Genomic DNA, 19,658 nt, shown 5'->3' on the forward strand with positions numbered 1-19,658 from the left:
TGTGGTGTCTCGCTTCGCTCTGGAACTTGGACTGCCTGCCTGATTTCTTCCCGGACGACCTCAGCCAGAGCGAGTCGCGGTACCGATGCCGGAACCACCTGAAGCTTTCGGAGCTCTTCTCGAACAACAAGCCTAATGAGCTCCCGCAAGCCGTCGGTATTGTCAAAGGGTACAGCGAAAGGGTCACGCGATAAGGTAGACACGTCGCGGTTGTACTGCCTTGTTCGCTGCTGCAGTGCCTTTTCCATTGATATGGCTTCGGCGAGAAATTCTGCAATGGTCTTTGGTGGGTTGCGTATCAGGGCGCCGGATAACTCTTGCTTGACACCACGCATTAAGTTCCTGAGCTTCTTTTCTTCCGGCATGGACGGATCCGCGCGTCGGAAGAGTCGGCACATATCTTCGACAAACATAGCGACGCTTTCGTTCGGCCGCTGTACTCTCGCCTGAATTGCAGATTCAACTCGCTCCTTGCGATAGAGGCTTGCATACGTGTTGCTTGGCTGCCGTCGGAATTCGTTCCAAGTCGATAGAGCCGCTTCACGGTTCTCAAACCATGTCCGCGCATAGTCCTCGAGGGCAAAGTAGGCGTTGCGTAGCTTGCGCTCCGGAGTCCTGCCGTTGTATTCGGCGACGAGCTCGAAATGATCGAGCCAGTATTCAACATCCTCGAAAGTTTCCCAATGGAAGGATTTGTGGATTCGCGGCTGGTTAAGCACGACCTCGGTCGGTGCGGCTGAGGAAGAAGGAACTGATGGACTCATCCTTCTGACACGGTGGGGTACAGGTTCGTGCTCAGGTGGTAGTCCTTGAAGTCAACGGCTTGCTGCGGAACCAACCATAATAACCGCTTGTCATGTGCGCTGTAGGTGTTGTTTACAACATTCCTCTTTCCTGCGGCCGCGAGTACATTGGTCTGACGGGACGCTGTCTCAATGAACGATTAAATGAGCATAATAATCATCTTTTCAACTCCGTTTCTGGTCATCTCGGTATTCATTGCAGAGACCATCGTTGCAAACCCTTACTTGATAGCGCACAAATTATCAGTCGCAACAAAAACAAGCATACTAGAAAAATTATTGAAGTACTCGAAATTCTCAAATCTGGGAAGCGCTGTGTCAGTGCCCCTTCATTGTCACTGTGCGATAAAGAAGTGCAATATTTAACCACATGATTTGCATATCGTATGTTGGAAGCCGAGTCCTGAATACGTGCTACCTTTCTGTTTTTTTTCTTTTGTGCCTTAGCGTGGTATTTAAACCTTGGTTATGTGCGCAATAAAATTGTTGTAAGTCAGCGCTCTTTCCCATCCCTTCTCTCGCTTCGACGTAGATCGTCGCGTTGCTAACCTAAGTTGAAACTTTACCAACACGCCTGTTCAGCCAGCCTTGCGTTAGAGACAGTCTAGCCAAGTCGTGGCTCTCGAAATGTGACAGAAATTTGGGTGCTTGAAGAGCAGACAAATTATGCGAAATCGGAAGCAATAAGTCCGCCTGACGGTGCTTCGAATGCAGCTGCCGTTTGACTAAACTTTGCAGTAAAGCCAAACTCCTGATGAGAAGAGGCGTGGCTTTGGCAAACACCTACTGAAATCCCATGCGACTAAGCAAAACAGTGTGATGCATGTGCATGCATTCTGACTGCAAATAAATCTGCTCTGCCATGCGCGCTGGGTAGCATATTTGTGTGTAATATATGCTGCATTGTATTATTTGAAACTTGTTGAATCTTTTGCAGCAGATTTCCTACATTCACTTATTACTACAAATGGTTTCAAAAACAATTTTTTCTATATTTATTGCACTCTTCTTTTAGACTGCCTGGAGAAGTACATCGGGGAACATCCGATGGGGCCACCAGCACCACCTCCAGAGCACCGCCTTGCTTCTGTAAGGAAGCCCCTTTGGAGTTTCTTCACAGAAGCGGACGCGAGGGCAAGCGAGTATGGAAGACGTGAATCGCCTTAACCTATTGCACTTTTTCAATAAACTGTGAAGATATGGAACATATTATGGTGCTATACATTGATTCCTTATGGCATGAAAATGTAGCGGCATACTTGGCCACATGTAGATACAGACTGCACACTTTGCAAGACTCAAGCACGCATGAAGATAGCCCATCATGAGCTTACTAAGTGCAGTGGCTGCTCCTTCGATTCATTACACAACTTGCATTTGACCTGATGTGCCCACTGTTATACTCAGCATTCCACCCATCGCCTGGAATTCCACCAATCGCCCGGCATTCTACCCATCACCCAGCATTCCACCCATCACCCAGCATTCCACCCATCACCCAGCTTTCTACCCATCACCCAGCATGCCCACTGCCCAGCATGCCCAGTACCATAATCCACCGTCATGCTGGATGATGGATTCCATCATGCCCAGCATCGGGCAAATTTTTAATAGGGTAAGCAAGCCCAAATAATGCTCACAGATCCTCGGAAAATGCCATTTTCTGTTTCATGTTGAAAAAGAATCTCGGTATATGCATTCAAACAAGACAAAGTGGTTGCAAGGAGATGAACACTTCAGTTGACTAACAGAGGTGACCAAGGGAAGCCTCAGCTTGGAGCCAACATTTCACCAAACAAACATATTTGTGAGGGCCGAGAAGAAGACAAGTTCCCACGCTGAGGTTTCCCTTCCTCGTCCACTGTTGATTCGCTGAATGTTAAGCCGAACTTGTTATGCGAGTACATTTCAAAATCTTTTTGAGAGCACACTGTGCTCGGGTTTGTCATGTGCTGTTTGAAGAGAAAGAAAATTTGTTTTTGTGATTTCTCAAGTTTGTGAAGTGTGAAATAGGCTGGCCGGTTGCGTGAGCTTGCCTAAATTTCTAGCTATCTCTTATGGTGCAGGGCTAGCACCATTGATTTCATGCAAACTGTACATGAGCATCTTGTAGTAAACAAATGTAAAATAATTCGCGTATACAGATCTAAATCTAATCCTAGAACTTGCCATGTTAACAACGTACCCTTAGATTTTGTCATGTCATATAAATATCTCGGTGTACACACTAGAAATAACTTAAATTGAACCATTAATATAGAATACATCATTAACCATGCTAATCACACGCTCGGGTACTTATACGGCTCAACTTTTCCAAAGCACCGTCTACTTTAGAACTACAGCTTTGCAAAACTCTAATTCGCTCGAAACTTCAATATGCATCTGCAATACGGGATCCCAGTCGCATTAATCTTATTACTCCACTTGAACTAGTGCAAAATGATTCTACTCGTTCCATTCTTTCTAATTATAACCTCAATGTTAACTAACCTAGCACTTATTGCACTAGCTAATTACCGCAAAGTCGCACGTCTTTTGCTATTTCATAACATTTTCCATCGCACCACACTTCATGACGACTTCGCACTGCGGCCTCATTATACATTTCAAACTGCATCGATCATCGCAGTAAGGTAGGAATTGATTCATGTAACACGAAGTCTTTCTTTCAATCTTTCATCCCTCGTTGATCTCTAGCATTTTGTGATCAGGAGAATCATTATGTTACAAGAACTGTTGTTCGTTTTATTCTACTACTTCGTAACCACTCCCCTCTTTGATGTCATGTGGCCTAAGAATACTTTAAATAAAAAACAAAATAATAAAATGAGGAGTGACTGCCAGAGTTTCAGTCAACGTGAAGTATCATTTACTTAAAATCGCATTAAAATTGCCATTGAGCGCTTTTGTTCGTTTTAAAATTCTTTGCATTTTCATGTAACAAATTATCGTTGTGAGGGAGCATGTGATACTGCGCGGTACTAATGCAAGTCAAACTGATTTGCAAAGAACAGATGACAGAGTTTGCACATTAGCTAGTATAGGAGCTTGCTACATTGTTTCTGTTGTGGTTGCCTTGGCTTTAATGACTGGAAAATAAGCAAGTTGGCACTGTATATGTTACTCCTCCGATTGTCATAAAACGCCCTTAAAATCAACTAAGCTTGTATGTCAAATTTATCATTCCCGCTCGGTACGATACAGAACTGTGGACTGCTGCTTTCTTAATAGGGCTCACACCTCTCTATGTGGTAAACTTGCAAACATTTCATGGTGAGGCACGTAGTTCAACCGGGCCTGTTATCATTATGGTGACAGTCGAGCTTCTTGTGGTTTAGCATGGGCAGCTTGCAGACCAATAATCCCTCTCTTGTCCGTCTTCCTGAAAATAGAAATGACGAAGCCATGACACACATGCAAGCAAAAAAGGGTGAAACAAAAGTTCGTCTCATAAATGAACAAATCACGGTTCTAGTTGAAGTGTTCAGAAACATGCGCTGTGAGGATTCTGGTCCTTGATGTTACTTCCAGTGGTGACACGTACACTATTGACTTGTATGTACAGAGACAATAGAGTCTAACGGGATGAGTTCAAATATGAGCAGCGTCTCGGAGGCTGGAGTTGAGAGAAAAGAGAGCCTCAATTGGGTATGGTAGAAGTGTGGGTCATTTTGTGATTCATGTATGGCAAAGAACTGTGCATGAAACGCTCAATGACACAAAAAATGCACACATACGCACAACACTGTTTTGAGTGTGCATTTCTTTCAGTGATGTCCTTGTGTCGGCTGTGCTTAGTCAAGCCTCGATTAAATGACAATTGTTTCTGTCAGATACTAGTAATAAGCACATTCATTTCATTCTGTCTCAAATGCAATTAATCTTACTGTATAACCGCAACCACCTTTGTCACTATTGTGCAGTGGGTTTATCGCGGTGTATCATTTATGCAGAAACAGCTAGAATTTTATTATTTATGCTGTACTCATGTTAGTAATTTTATCAAGTTGGCAAACTAGCAAAAGCCTTGTTTGAATTGCTTTGGAAGGGCAAACATTTTATAATTATTACTATTTTCTACTTTTTAAGAAATGACTACCGGAATCTGTTTTATCCGCCTCGCGTGCAAAGAAATTCAAAGTTGAAAATGCGACGCACTGCTATTTTACTCACCGGCGCACACGCCCAGGAGCTGCAAGGTTAATCCGCTTTCGTGCGTAGTCTTCAAGCAGGCTGTGCTCGGTTCCGGGGATGAATTTTCGCGCTAGCTAGCACTTCTTTTATTGCGATAGCAATTATATGGACACTCAAAAGCAGATTCCTGCCGTCGGCGTCGCCGTCGCCGTGAGGTTCCGTATGACGTCAATGGAGATGAAATCGTCGCCGCGCGCCGAACGCTGTATGTGCGAGTGAAAGGGCGCGAGGGACGCGCGCTTTCACGGGGAGTGAACGCACGGCGGAGAATAAACGTGCGTTCTGCGCCGTGCTCGCTTAAGGGCTGCAGAAGTAGGCGTCTCTTTCCTCCTTTACAATCACCATATATGTAGAGCAAACGCGCCTTCTTCCGACGCGCGAGAGGGCGTGGGGGAGGGGGAGGGGAGGGAGGGAAGGGAGGCGACGTTTAGCTGCGGCACCAAGTGCCTATTTATATCAGAGGCTCCGGCAACTGTCACCAACGCCGCACGCATTTTGAGCGAACGCGGGCAAAACGCCGACGGCGTCGACAACAGTTCTGCGTGTTGCCGGTGCTGCTGCATGTGCAAGTTTATACAGCTGATAAAGCTAATATCATTACTCCGTATAGCTCTCTACAAATTTGCTATCGCAATTGATGCTTCGCCTTTCAGGTGAAACTGCGACAACTTTTATTGCGATAGCAATTATATGGACACTCAAAAGCAGATTTCTGCCGTCGGCGTCGCCGTCGCCGTCGGCGTCGCCGTGAGGTTCCGTATGACGTCAATGGAGATGAAATCGTGGCCGCGCGCCGCCGAACGCTGTATGTGCGAGTGAAAGGGCGCGAGGGACGCGCTCTTTCACGGGGAGTGAACGCACGGCGGAGAACAAACGCGCGTTCTGCGCCGTGCTTCCTTAAGGGCTGCAGAAGTAGGCGTCTCTTTCCTCCTTTACAATCACCATATATGTAGAGCAAACGCGCCTTCTTCAGACGCGCGAGAGGCCGTGGGGGAGGGGGAAGGAAGGGACGCGACGTTTAGCTGCGGCACCAAGTGCCTATTTATATGAGAGGCTCCAGCAACAGTCACCAACGCCGCACGCATTTTGAGCTAACGCGGGCAAAACGCCGATGGCGTCGACAACAGTTCTGCGTGTTGTTGCTACCAAAGCCGCTCACCTTACTTCGTATGACATTGCTGTGTTGCTATCGCATTCATTGCTTCGCCCTTAGGGCGAAACTGTGACATTTTTTCTAAGCAACACGTCATTACGCGGCCAGACGCGGCAGACCACTAACGGTGGAAGCCGTGCATGCAGCCGTTATGCCAGTGAAACGCACAGCTGATAAAGTTCACGGTCTTTAAACACGTTTGCTCGGTGGCCGCTATCAAATGTTGGACGCATAAACTGGCTGAGTTATCATTCCCATCTAATTAAAACGAACCTGCGTGATGCTGCTCATAGGAAACGACCACACCCCCGTTCGCAAATATTAGCGCCGTACAATTTGAATCGAGAAACGGCCCAGACTGCAATCGATACCAGTGGGCTACTGCTGATCACAAGTCATTGAGGCCTCAAAACCTTTAATCAAGTAACAAAGCATGGACTTCAATAACAGAAGTAAAATAAAAGCAATCGACTGATTATTTTGTAAAAAATGACACCGTAACAATGCTTGTCGGTTGTTATATATGTACATTAATAGAGTAAATATTGAGTAGGCAGTCTACATGCAACGCCGTGTTAACGGCACGGCGTCCCTCTTCGCGACACACCAAACGAACCTGATTGGTCACGCGCGTGTCACGTTATCCGTGATTACGCGTGTAGCATATCCAATGCGGGTGTGCGCCGCACGTGAGTTCTTTCTTTTTTTCTGTTTCTGTCTTCCTTCCTTTCTTTCTTTCTTTCTTGTCCCTGGTATGGCTATTCAGTTTGGACGCTTTCTGCACTATCATCAGGATCGGCACACACGACAGGGGTATATATGTGTCATTGAGCTTGGACCCTTTCTGCACTATCGCCAGGATCGGCCCACTTTTCAGCGTAGTAACACCACCACAAACGCCATCGCCGACACTTGTGAGCCTATAAAGCTTCGCTTGAAATGAATGCAAGGTTCTTGGTCAACTTCCTATGGGTATTAGCATGCGTACGGAAGTATGCTCCTGTCTTCAGGCTTAAGTGAAGCAGCTTGCAATATTAGAACTACCTGACTAAAACATATGCGTCCTGTAAAAACATTCTAAAGGAAATACTCGATTGCAATGGTACCCACAGCGCCAAAGAAACTTTTTTATATATCTACTTCACTGATAGCGTGAACAACTATAACGGTCCTACCTGATACCTTAGAGCAGAATGTCCGCTGCAGGCTTGGCTCCATTGACAGTATGGGGTCTTTTTGCTCGTTTTTCCCTTGGTGGCGATTAACCCCCGTGGGCAGAAATGCATCTTTACTCGAAGCCAATTATTTATATGACGTCTGGCGTGAATGTGTCCAAGACGCTCATTGCGTTTCCTTCGGCGCGTTCGCGATGGGCGTCATTTAAATCAAGTCAAGCATAGGGAGCCTACATGCAACGCCGGCGTTGCATGTAGGCTCCCTAGTCAAGCATGTTCATCAAGTTATCATGCATTACCACACACTGGGGTAATTTCTTGTATCGCCTTTAGTAGTGTCGTCCTTGTCAAATATGCTTGCACCTTTGCTATACATGAGTGTTCCAACGAGCTGCGTACAGGGTTTGCCCGAAAAGTAATGTCAGTGATTACATTGTGAAGCGACTATACATCGCAGCGCGCTAGGACGGGTTGGGATTGTTAGAGGGAGCCGCTATCTTACGCACGCGCTATCGCTCAGTCATCAGCGACCAACTGGAGAGCAGGACAGGGTTTTCCGTGAAACTCGTTTTCATTTCCCGTGCAAGCCGTAATACAGCGCTCGTTGGAACCAGGGGTTGCCGTGAAGTTTTGAGTGAAACTCGGCAAGTCCGCAGTGGAAATGTTCCAATGATAAATACTTCCTTTGGTTATGATTGTTTGTCGGAACGTAAAGTCTACCGGAGGCACAAGGCCTTTTAGAAGGTCATCAGCAGGTGAGCAATGAAGTCTGCGCTGGACGGGAATCACCGGCGCGTGTGAGAGATCTTTTCAACTCTGACCTTCGTTTGGGTGTCCGTTTAGTGGGACAGACATTAAACGTTCCAAATAGTACCGTTCACGCGATTTTAAAATGAATTTGCAGATGTCATAAGTGTGCGAAGATTGTGCTCAAGGTGTTAACGGACGACCCAAATTCGCGCCAATTTTAAACGTATCAGGAAGTTTGGGAATTGTGTCAATTGTATTTAGGAATTCTGTTTCGTGTTTAGTTGTGTTTAAAAAAATTATGGGGTTTTACGTGCCAAAACCACGATATGATTATGAGGCACGCCGTAGTGGGGGACTCCGGAAATTTGAACCACCTGCGGTACTTTAACGTGCACCGAAATATAAGTACACGGGTGTTTTCGCATTTCGCCCCCATCGAGATGCGGCCGCCGTGGCCAAGATTCCATCCCGCGACCTCGTGCTTAGCAGCCCAACACCATAGCCACTAAGCAACCACGGTGGGTGTTTATTTGTGTTTGTATATTGTGTTTATACAATGGTATCACAGGCAACAAGTGTTGGGTGCTTGCATACGACCCAGAAACCATAAGGCGAAGTGCCCAGTGTCACCCTTTAGCATCCCCTCGCCCCAAGAAGCCCAGAATGAGTAAGTCAAAGGTATAGACCATGCTCACTTTGTTCCTTGACACCATGATGCTCGTCCATATGGTACAATCATCAACGACAAATTCTACGTAAACTCAAGAGACTCAAACAAAGGGATGATCGCTGCCCGTCTGACATCGCGGGCGATTAGGAACTTCGACATGGCAACACGCCAGCCCACACAGCCTTCCTCGTGACCAGCTTCAAAGGGGCAGATTCCCCAGCCGCCCTACTATCCTCCCCCCGACTTCTTTTTGTTTCCGCACTTGCAGACTGGTATGAAATGACATCATTTCGAGACAGCTGACAAAGTCAGGGGCTCGCACCAAGGATCTAAAGGACATTCCGGAGGAGGCCTACCATGACACCTTCGATGCTTGGAAATCTCGCCGGAAGCAACGTATCGACGGAGAAGGAGCCTATTTTGAAAACCTTTATTGTGTTGTAGCGATCTGATCAGTAAATTTGTTTAACGGACTCACTGCCATCACTTTTGGGACATACCTTATATTTGTTACCTGTGTGCGAAATCGTGTTCCTCTATTCAGCTTTTATATTTAAGCGTAGATTAGTTTTCTACATATCGCGAATAAAGGTTTCCAGAAAGCAGATATTTGTAGTTAAACGACCACATGTTATCACTGCATTATTATGAAAATTACCTCCTGTATCTCATCTATTGCCAATAGCTTTCATGGCTTTGTACACACTGAACATCATCATAGCATAATTTCACAATTTTTATACAAACTACTGTTCGTGTTTTCTGTAAGATTTAGAAGCGAATCTCAATTGCATATTTACCATGAAATCTCATATCTGAAACTTAAGAATATCCAAATAGCTTAAAATGTTTACGATAGCTTTTCTCCTTTCATGTTGCTCATCATGCTGCCTAATAATACAAACAAAATCTCAGGGTTACCGAGGCCAAGCACAGCTATCTTCAAGTTATCAAAATTTTGCGGCGCCACACTGATTCGTCCCCACTTGCAGTCACAGCCTTTCGCCCAGCTGTTCGACTCTCGACAAAGCCCACAGGGCAGTACTGGAGGACCACGGTTTCTAGGAGTTATCTGGCTCATTTACCCTTTAGCTGGTAAGATACGTGATCTAGAATACTTTTAATGCTCTAGTTTGTGGCGACGAGCGACCACGTAGACCGCTAAAGTCTCAGGGCTCTCGCGGGAGACGACAATCAGACACCCGATCTCCTAGCGTGGCATTTTATGGGCGAAGCTCCTTAGGGTGTGGGTCGTTCCCTCCTCTGTAGTAGTAGTAGTAGTATGTAGCCACCTGTAGTTCAGAACACACTGATATGAATGAACCAGACAGTAAGTGTCAAGACAAGTAGAAGAAGTCACCGGCCTGCGTGGCACACGCTTCACAGTCACAGCGTAAGCTCGTGGAGTGGCTCAAGAGTAGCTCCAATTTGGGCACCGCGCACAACAGGGTCTTCGCGGCAGTCTATTCGCCTCGTTTTGACGAGAACGATCTGAACTGTCCGTCCGGCGTAGACGGCGAGCGGCGGCTTGTAATGCTCTCTGCACAGCAGTCTGCTGAGCCCGATCTAGCCTTACAACTGCAACTTACATGTCGGGCGCGCCGTCTTTGTAGGCACCTTAACTAGATGGCGTTACCATACCGTCGGAGACTGGGCATCGCGTTTTTTTTTTTTTGCGCGTCTGTTTAAATGGCATCTCATCGTCTGCGCCTGCGCACGATGCGTTTGCAGGCGCCTTAACTAGATGGCGCCACCATACTGGCGCAGGCTCGGATCATCGGCGCCTGCTTTAAAGGGCCACTCCGGCTATCTTTAGATGTCAACGGATGTCGGTGAAATTCGCTGGGTATATTCCTCTGAACAATTCCGCCATGTCCTAAAAAAAGCAGGCTTAGGAGTTGCGCAGATTTTTTTTTACAATCGAATTTAATTAATTGCCTCGAACACACTACCTCACCTCCTCCTCAGTTACAGGCCACATTGTGTATGACGTTAGGAGTGTACCACGCAGAGCATGCCGGGATCATGCAGGTGACAGCGACGAGAGCGCCACCGTGGACGAGAGCGTGCAGGATTCGACGATCGTGAGCAAGTGCTTGGTGTGAGATGTTGCTGTCGCGAGAAGTTGCGTTCCCTGTAGACGGGCAAGTAATGGGGGGGTGGGAAGCGGTGTTGCTTTGTTAGCTGCAAGAATTTCAGCCCTCGCCATCCGCAAACACAGTTTAGCCAATGCCGATCGCGTTCAGCCGACGTAAAGCCTATCACAGTGGCCGACTTCGTGTGTCTGCTGCTGGCGGACCTGAGCGACTGATATGAAGCTAATTAAGCCATTAGGATGAAGAAAGCTGCAGTTCAGTTTTTGACCATACGGATTTGAAATAAACTATTCCTCATTTCGTACAGTGCACACGCAAAAAGCTAGAAGCGACGACACGACGATCAACATCCCTGTATACGTCGCCGTTCTCGAATGCAGCCAGTCGCACTGGCCGGCGTTTCCCTAAATGAAATGTGACTACGGACATCTATGGGTGTATTTTTACCCATTGTTATGCTGACTCATTATTTACCTTACGAGGTGGACTGTCTGTCTCGTATCCCAAATGGGGAGCAAGCGGAGACCCCTTCGATAGAGCACGCATAAACAACCGTCTCGTTCAGCTGCCAACGATGTCATACTTGACGGCATCGGCGTTTCCTCGAGAAAACTATGCGTTCTCTAAATGAACGATCATACGCGCAATGTCCTATTCTATGTATACTTTACGGAACACTAATTGTGCGCATGGCGAGAATACGAAGAATGATAAGCAGGTTGCACAACAACGCTCCCCTATACTACGGTCTCCCGCTCGCTGTTTTCAAAGGTGTGTGGTCACTCATATCAGAGTGACCCAGAGTGATGTAACGGTGCTTACAGGCACAAAATCGGCGTGTTTTGATATGTTCTGAAATTAATTGATGTCACCAATGAGCGGCTATCTCCAGCGAACTACGGGTGGTTGCTGTACCTGCCGATGTAAACAAATGCACCGGTCGGTGCTTTGGACTGTCAGCGGCGTTCTTGCGGGATACAAACTCGGAAAGTCGTGCTCCACATTGAGCATGCGAAGCACTTCCCTGAGAAGTTGTAAAACACGTAACATAGCAAGCAGCACGTATAACAATAAGTGGTCAGGGCTACCCTTGGTCTTCATGTTGCAGCGCGATATGTTGCGCATGGGCGCTGGCTCTCGTGGTGGCGGGTCGAATGCGGACGGCGATAAGTGGCTATTGAATTCGTCTGAATCATAACTGTGACTGTTTGACAGATCCGAATGGTTGGTGCAGCTTACAATGTCACCCGAAGGTCTCAGAAGGTCCGGCGCGGTCAAGAATAAGCTGAGCGTCTGCTCTTCGCCGGTTTCCTTCGCCCCGCGGGCGAGACCAGCATGCGTTGCGTGCCTTCGCCGCCCACAACCTCCTCTATAAACTTCCGACCTGCTCATGCCAACACTCCCCTTGACGCCAGATTTGCTTTCGCTTGTCTAGTTTTTTTTTTCTTTTTTTTTTTCGCCGAACTGCCACTGCATGCCGTGGCGCCACAACTTACCCCTATCGCATCGCACGCTGTGGCCACATGTGCTCAGTGTGGTGTGCTTCGTGTGGTAGGCGTTTGTCTTTGTGACATTTGGCGTTGATCATGTTAATCGCGTGTCAATTAGCGACTGCACAGTCACCAACAGCATTAGGTTACGGTAGCAGTAACACCGTTTCCCGGAAATGGTGTACTGCAGTTGCGTCCCTTTCTGCAAGTCGAGCGGGCGGCGGTCAAGAATATCGTTCCACGAGTTTGCCATTACCGAAATTCGACACGAGTGGTTGAAGAAGATATCTCGACACGAAGAAGGTAAGCTATCGAAAAAGCTGAATTCCGTACTCCGTGAAAATCGGCTTACTGGCTGGTCAGTTGCTACTTAAAACCTTTTTCACGTAACGTTGTCTACCATAGAAAGCTAGATTACTGTGTTGCGGCAGCATGTTTGCTGGCGGCTAGAAACACGATTGCGACTGGTGTACATCATATACAGAACCGAACAACTGCAGTTGCCTTTTGTTGTGCTCTAGCCTGACCACGCCGTGGCAGGGATTCAGCACCCGCTTGCCACCGATCCATACTAACGCGATGTACGCTTTTCTTTTTTATGAGAAGCTTCTTTTAGTACATAGCGCTCTGTTTTGCGCAAACGCTGTGCCATGGCAAAACCACGACCTTAAGAAAACACCGAGGTTGTTCTCGTTAAGGGCAACAGGCACAAGTGCAGCTGCCGTGAACGCATCTATCCGCCACTAAATTGGGATAGTGGTCACACTAGTGAGCCTACAAGCTTTCCTTATCTGTCGCGTAGTGGGCTCCACATAAATAGCAAATTTATGCTTACATTGCCTACCACCAGAAATTTGTGGTGCGAAATTATACACGCGGATACATTTGCAGGCCCAGGGAAACAGCCATGGGTGCCGAGCGACCGCAGCAAGGTCTGCAGCTTGCATTTCAAGCTAGAAGACTACAGGGAAGCTCTGAAGATGCGAAGTTAAAAAGCAGATGCTATACCCGTTTTGTAACTTCTGGTGTGCCCCAAGGCTCAGTCCTTGGGCTTCTTTTATTTCTTATTTACATTAACGATCTGCCGGAGAAATTGACGTCTAACATTCGTCTTTATGCTGATGACTGTGTTATTTATCGTGAAATAACTAACCCAGATGATTCATTTTTACTTCAATCAGACCTTAACACCATTTCTTCGTGGTGCAACCAGTGGTTAATGAAATTAAACGTAAAAAAATGTAAAATGATGAAATTTTCTTGTGGTAGTGCTGTTTCTACATCCTCATACAAAATTAACAACACTATTCTGTCCTCTGTCACTTCCTATAAATATTTACGTGTTCACATTACTAACAACCTGTCGTGGCAAACTCACATTGAATACGTGACAAACTCCGCCAATCGAGCACTAGGTTTTTTACGTCGCAATTTTTCTCGCGCGCCTCTCTTCCGTTAAACTTCCATTGTATAAAACGCTAGTAAGATCTAAACTAGAGTATGCTTCATCAATTAGGGATCCCTCTACAACACAGCTAGCATACTTACTTGAAGCTATTCAGAACCGCTCTGCACGTTTCATTGTATGCAATTATTCGCGCAATCAAAACTAGCCTTCATCTGCCAGACCTATCAAGAAGGAAACTCGCGCGGTTATTACTCTTTCATAAAATGTACTATACTAACCTAGAAATAAAAAATGACCTTTTTATATCATCCCCTTATATTTCATCGCGAATCGACCACAACGTCAAGGTACAAGTACCAACATGCCGCACGAACCTTTTCTTCAATTCATTCCTGCCCAAGACAGCATCCGAATGGAACCACCTTCCCGCCTCGGTCGCCAGCAATCCGGTTCATTCATCCTTTCAGACTGCTGTATCTAACTTTATATAATGATTCACCACTCCTCTCTGTAACGCCATCAGGCATTGAGAGTATGTTGAATAAATAAATAAATAAATAAATAAATAAATACCTTCAATATTCCCGATCTACGCAGTCTAACTGCAGGAACCACCCAAAAAGAAGCGAGAAGCTGTGAAGAGGAGTGCTGTTCCGGGGCTGTTGGGAAGCAAGCCTCATATAGATGCCAAGAGAAATAGGCAAGTGTTTTGCATCAACCTTCTCAATCAGAGGCACACCTGAATTCTGTGTATAATATATGCTTTGTTGCCTAACTCATAAACCGATGAACATGATTACAAATGAGGTTCTTGACGTTCCAAGCCAGACACTTCAAACCCCAATTGCCCTCCATCTGAAACAGCTGACCAACAGACAGATATGGGCGTGTCTGGCAGCAATATCGCTCATCAAGTTGCTGAAATGATGACAGAACCACTGTTGCCGCTTTCACAAAGTCATTCACAGGCACCAACAATGGACGAGATTCAGGCAAAGGCAGCAACAAAAGCACACAAGGAGGGTCATTCGCAGGCACCACCAATGGGAGTGCCTGTTAGTGAATCTCCCTCTGTGTTTCCATTTCTGCCTTCACCTGAGTCTGCTTGTTGCTTGCCTGACACATGTGAGAGGACCCAGTGTATTAAGTCTACCCAAAGCATCACAACTTCATCAAAGGCAACCAGGCCATGTGGAGTTCAGGACGAGGATGTCTTTTTCACGAATGACGAATCTTCTGAGGCAAGTGAAAAACCTCACCCGGAAATGTCAAAGGCTCCGGAAGAAGCAGGAAAAGTTACAAGGAGAGCTGTCTACTCTGAGACAGCAGGCTAAAAAGGCGGAATTTTGTCGAAGGAAACGAACGTCACAATCCTCCAGGTGCGAACTAATCTCTGTTTCAACATTCTTTTAGAAAAATTCCCAATGCATAAATATGTCATATGTGCAGGGAAAGGTGGAGGAGAACGATGAAAAAGCACTCTTCCTTCAAGACCAGCTTGCTTTCCTGAGTAGAAAAAAAGGACGATGGCCTGAGGAGACCATACGCAAATGTGTTCTTTGGCATGCAAAGACACCAGCTGGGTACCGCCTTCTTCGCGAGACTGCTGTCTTGACTCTACCAAGTCGCTCTACTCTTAAGCGTTACATTGGTCCATGTACAGGAGAGGTAGTGTCCTCTCTCATCGAGCAGCACCTTCATGCCGAGGTGAAACTGCACTCCAAGGAGGTAAATAATTTTTTGCCTTGAGGTAAAAATATTGGAGCCATGTTCTTGTAATTCTTGCAGGCACGCTGTGGGTCTCTAGTAATGGATGAGATGTCCCTGAAGCAAGCTGCGGTCTACCAAAAGCAGTCGGATGCTGTGCATGGATTGATGGACCTTGGGGGTGCTGAAGTGGACTTTGGCTTAGAAGAGGAACTGGCGACTCACCTGCTCTGTTTCGTCTTTGTAGGACTGTCTCCCCACTACAGGTATATTGTATATTTGGCTAGTGCCCGTGAGTGTCACATGGACCTGTGCAGATTGTTTTTAATCCCTCAGAGGAATATCATGTCTTTCACCTGACAGCGCTTTTACAAAAAAAATCCAGGCTCCCTGTGGGGTATTACTTCACGAAAGGTTTGACAGGAAAGCAGCTTGAGCTCCTTGCTCTCAAAGTGATGACATCAGTTGAAGAAGCTGGCTTTCAGGTGATGAGTTTAGTTGCTGATAACCATAGCACTAACTGCAAGTTTTTGCCAGTTTGTCTGGAGGCCTTATACGCCCTGTTGTCGCGTGAGTACCTAGTTGCTAAGTCGTACCTAGTTGCTAAATCTAAGTCAGATTTTATTGCGATAGCAATTATATGGACACTCAAAAGCAGATTTCTGCCGTCGGCGTCGCCGTCGCCGTGAGGGTCCGTATGACGTCAATGGAGATGATGATGATGATAAGTGGTTCTTGAGGGAAAGGGAAAGGTTGGCGCTATCGAAATCGTCGCCGCGATATAAGTGGTTCTTGAGGGAAAGGGAAAGGTTGGTGGTAAGTGGTTCTTGAGGGAAAGGGAAAGGTTGGCGCTATCTTCTGCAGCCCTTGAGGGAGCACGGCTCAGCGCCAATGGAAAGGTTGGCGCCGAACGCTGTATGTGCGAGTGAAAGGGCGCGAGGGGCGCGCGCTTTCACGGGGAGTGAACGCACGGCGGAGAACAAACGCGCGTTCTGCGCCGTGCTCGCTTAAGGGCTGCAGAAGTAGGCGTCTCTTTCCTCCTTTACAATCACCATATATGTAGAGCAAACGCGCCTTCTTCCGACGCGCGAGAGGGCGTGGGGGAGGGAAGGGAGGCGACGTTTAGCTGCGGCACCAAGTGCCTATTTATATCAGAGGCTCCGGCAACGCATTCGCTCCGCACGCATTTTGAGCGAATGCGGGCAAAACGCCGACGGCGTCGACAACAGTTCTGCGTGTTGCCGGTGCTGCTGCATGTCCAAGTTTATACAGCTGATAAAGCTAATATCATTACTCCGTATAGCTCTCCAAAAATTTGCTATCACAATTGATGCTTCGCCTTTCAGGTGAAACTGCGACAACTTTTTTTAGTAAAGGATGCAAAGCCATTTATTATGAATAAATCTCCTATCATAACTACAAAATGTGCTTAAAGCAAATGTATACTGTTAACAGTTACACTCACTGTGCTAACAGTACTGACTGATTCGTTCCAGCCACCCTCTTAATCCAGATAGGCCACTCTTCCTATCATTTGATTATTGCCATGTCATGAAAAATATCAGAAATCAGTTCCTCGACACGAGAAGAATTTTCAAGAATAATGGAGTGCAGATCGTTCCAGACTACCTGAGGTAAAAATGTAGCTTTTTCTTGCCTTAGAAATTTATAGTTTAACTTTGCATTTTGTCACAGGAAGCGTCATGAAATACAAGATAAGCAAGGTGCATTCAAGCTCGTCAAGTGCTTGACAAAAAAGCACCTTTGGCCAAGTAATTTTGAGAAGACGTCTGTTGCCAGGGCTGTTGCCATCTTTTCTCCTCAGGTAAAGCACGCGTAATCGTTTATTAGCAGAAATTATACACATTTCTCACGCCTACAATTTCACAATGGTCAACTCGGTCTTAATCAACCGGAGTATAATTTCATTATAGGTCACATCAGTCCTCAGGTTCCTGGAAACACATGGATGGCAACTTGATGCTCGTGGATTCGACCGGTGTCTTCCCACCATTGAATTTATGGAGCGTGTATATAAGTGGTTCACTCTCCACAATGTCAAAAGTACAACGTTATTCTTGTTGAGGAAGGAGTCCTTGAGGACGCACCTCTATGGTCCAGATGCCAGCTGAAAAGCATGCCAGCTGATAATGCTTATAATTGCCATTTATCTTGCATTAATGTAAAAGCATGCGTGGCTGCATTTTACTTTAAATGCATGGTTCTGTACATTGTATTGCCGCTTATGTATATGCTAAGCAACACTTTCTAACTGATCACATTATACATCATTTATTCCTGCAGGCTCACTTGGCTCGAAAATGAGTGCTTTGCCTATTTTGAGAAATGGAAAAAGGATGCAGCATACAAGCTGGAGTTCTTGTCCGAGGAAACTTATGAGGCGCTAAGGATCACGACAATGTAAACTGTTCTATGCCCCAGGCATCTCCTTGCCCTTGGATGCCATTTCGTTTTAACAGGAAAGTTCTCAAGCGATGATGTGGAATCCTTGTTTTTGGGTCAAATGACCAAACTGATGCCTTTGCGGTACTGTCGTCGCTTCAGAAGATTTTAGTTACAGGCATCATCCATTCATCCCCAAGTGGCAATGTGGGCAATGTGATTGGCTCCGTTGGGGAGGCAACAAAACTTGCCCCTCAACCTGCGCCAGTGGCAACACCTGAGAAAGACATCAAGAAGCTTTTGCTTCCTCACCTGGCTGCACTGGAGCGCTACCCAAGTGTTTTTTCTTCATTTGATTAGTTATCAACGTCTATTACTCACGCAAGTTTTTAATGAAAATATGCATGTGAAGAAGGTAAAGAGAAAAATGTATCCTAAAGATTTAGTACTTGTGTGCAAAGCTGACATGCAGCTGCATCAAAGTGAGAAATTTTGAATGGCAGTCATAAGTCCCTTGTCGTTATGATTGCTTAGTGAACTCAATGGCTGCTGCTTTTCGACATATTTATAAATTGCTCAGGTTAGTTCACTTTGCTTAGCCTGTAATGCCCAAACACAGTTCCTCATCAAGGGAAATCGGAACAAATTGTTGACATTTATTCTCCATTTCCATGGAGAATACATTAGTTGAAAAAAAGACAAGACACGTTTTTTTCGGTTACAACTTAATTACTGTACGAATTAATCAATTAGCAAATGATTTATTACACTGTCCACTGCTGAAACTTACTGCAGCGTATTAAAAACTCAACTATGGGCTTTGTATTTGTTTTCCCCCACTTCAATCAGCATTTCCAGGCATCAAACTCAGCGTAGCATATATGATACGTTGGGAATTACAGGGGTAGATTATGTTATTTCTACAGTGAAGGCAGACTGTTTTGTATTACAATTTTAGATGTTGCTACTGAATCATTCGTGCTAATTGCGCCATTGTTCTCTAACATTTCTTCGTCCTCCCAGGTCCACCCCAACAAAGTTTGCGAACGAGCAGGCTGGCACTGATTGCTGGCTTCCTTGTAAGAGCTGTGCAAGATAACGTGAACTGTGAAGGCTGTTTGTTAAAACTTCAGTCACCAAAATCGAGCTCTACCACAGTTTCTCTGATTGCAGGAGTTGATAGGGGAGGGCTTTCTTATCCGACTTTAGCATTTGTCGGGTTTTTGAGCCTACTTGAAAGTACCGCCTCTAGAGCAGCTGCTGTCCTTGTGAAAGGGCCGCAACCGTTGAAGAAGTTTTCTAGCGCAGTGCTTCCTGCCCTCATGAAGGATCCTCTGTTTGATTGCAGCATGAATGACAGTGTGTCGCACAAAGTGGCTCTCCTGGATTTACTTCTACGAAAATTCATGAGGCCTTTCATGGCACATGTTTCGAATAATTTAACTGAGGCACATGCAAAGAGGCAGCTCCTCAACAAGAAACCTTTGTGAAAAAAAGTTCTGAAAGTTTAAGTGTATTTGAGTTTTAAATCCCATGCACTTTCTTTTAAAATCTTTTGCAGCACTGCTAAAAGGTATCTTATGCAATTTAAGCAAAATTGCTCAGTTTCGTCAGAAATGTGAAACATGCTACTGTTTTAAGCGTGAAAGTTGACTGCATTCTGTAGTTATGAGGGTTTTGTTTTTGCCATAATGAAAGTTTCAGTGTGTTCTTTTGACTGTTTCTTTCCGATGAAAATGCTTTGCATTGTTGTGGATAATGCTGTTTCTATGTGTGTAATATGTATAGATATATAATTTTTCCCGT

The 19,658-nt window shown here is 45.8% G+C and overlaps 1 pseudogene; it reads left to right on the plus strand.

Moving 5' to 3' along the window:
• Positions 1-644: 644 nt before the first annotated feature.
• On the plus strand, positions 645-19,363 carry LOC119452475 (uncharacterized; annotated as a pseudogene).
• The last annotated feature ends 295 nt before the right edge of the window (positions 19,364-19,658 follow it).

This window comes from Dermacentor silvarum, chromosome 5, assembly GCF_013339745.2.
Source record: "Dermacentor silvarum isolate Dsil-2018 chromosome 5, BIME_Dsil_1.4, whole genome shotgun sequence".
Lineage (NCBI taxonomy): Eukaryota > Metazoa > Arthropoda > Arachnida > Ixodida > Ixodidae > Dermacentor > Dermacentor silvarum.